This window comes from Spinacia oleracea, unplaced genomic scaffold, assembly GCF_020520425.1.
Source record: "Spinacia oleracea cultivar Varoflay unplaced genomic scaffold, BTI_SOV_V1 SOVchr0_072, whole genome shotgun sequence".
Taxonomy (NCBI): domain Eukaryota; kingdom Viridiplantae; phylum Streptophyta; class Magnoliopsida; order Caryophyllales; family Amaranthaceae; genus Spinacia; species Spinacia oleracea.
The window spans coordinates 60865-62322 of NW_026614400.1; the positions used below are offsets into that span (position 1 = coordinate 60865).

General features: G+C 42.9%; 1 pseudogene; it reads left to right on the forward strand.

Annotated features, from left to right (window-relative positions):
• The first annotated feature begins 472 nt into the window (after positions 1-472).
• LOC130465148 (36.4 kDa proline-rich protein-like) lies at positions 473-1150 on the forward strand (annotated as a pseudogene).
• Positions 1151-1458: the final 308 nt, after the last annotated feature.

Genomic DNA, 1458 nt, shown 5'->3' on the forward strand with positions numbered 1-1458 from the left:
TCGATGCAACCCGGCCTAGGACTATGGAGTAGCCCTTGCGCAATAGCTCGATCATACTATTCTTGATCGCTGAACATTTTGTAAGAAAATAATCAATATGTTATGATATGACTTTGTTATGGTAATTATTTAGTTTTGTTTGTACAGTGAAGATTCTCAATAAAAAACGACGGTAAAGGGAAAAAAAATATATATCTATATAATATATTTGAAAGCAACTGTAGCAAATATGAATTTGTAAGGTTGTATATGCCAACTAGCAGTGGGGGTTATCATTTTGGCAGACTCTTCTTGGGGCCTTTCCCCTTAGTCCCAATTTCACGTAATATGCTGTTCATTGTTCTGTATTATTTTTGTTGTTTTGCCATGCATTTTGCATATTTCCCCTCTATAAACCCACACCCTTTTCTTCGTTACTATACCATTCCATCACACTTCCCTATATACTAATACTACTAAAACTATTTCCACTATGGCTCTCCAAGTCCGCCTCTCTTCTCTTTTATGCATCCTTCTTATTTCCTTGGCCGCTCCCTTTGGGTGCGGCTCCTGCGGCGGTGGAGGCGGAGGCGGACAGGCCCCGGTGGAGGATCGGCCTGTACCACCGGTGACCGTCCCCAAACTGCCCGTTCCACCTGTCGCCGTACCCAAATTGCCCCTTCCACCTGTTGCCGTACCCAATTGCCATCATTACCACCGGTCGCCGTACCCAAATTGCCCCTTCCACCGGTCGCCGTACCAAAATTGCCCCTTCCACGGTGGCCGTACCCAAATTGCCCCTTCCACCGGTGGCCGTACCCAAATTGCCCGTAGGTGGAGTGAGCCCCCAACAGCCCAAGTGGAAAGTGCCCACCAGGAGGAAGCCCAGGAACCACAACCCCACCGAAAGGCAGCCCTCATGCCCAATTGATATCTTGAAGTTGGGTGCATGTGTGGACCTCTTTGTGGGCTAATCCACATTGGGCTTGGTGATTCAAAGAGCAAATGTTGCCCAATCTTGCAAGGACTGCTGACGCAGACGCAGCAGTTTGTTTGTGTACAGCACTTAAAGTTAAACTTCTTAACCTTAATTTGTATGTTCCAGTTGCCCTTCAGCTTCTCCTCAGTTGTGGCAAGAATTCCACCTCCTGGCTTCAATTGCTCTGTTTAAATGGTATGTTCTTTCATCAATTTCCTTATTACTGTCAATACGGTGTCTCGCTCTCATATATAGTCAGTATGGGTTACATTTATAATCAAAGTAATACCCTTATCTATACAATACTAGTCTTATATGCACGCTATGCGTGCGAGATTATAAAAATTAAAATTACGTTATGACATCTAATCGTAATAAAAATAGAGGGTATGCTAGAAAAATTGTTTCAAAAAGTTCATATGAAAGAAAATTAGATATAATCTCTAGCTAAAAGCATTTACATAGTAAACAAGTAAACACCTATTATATGACCAAAAATC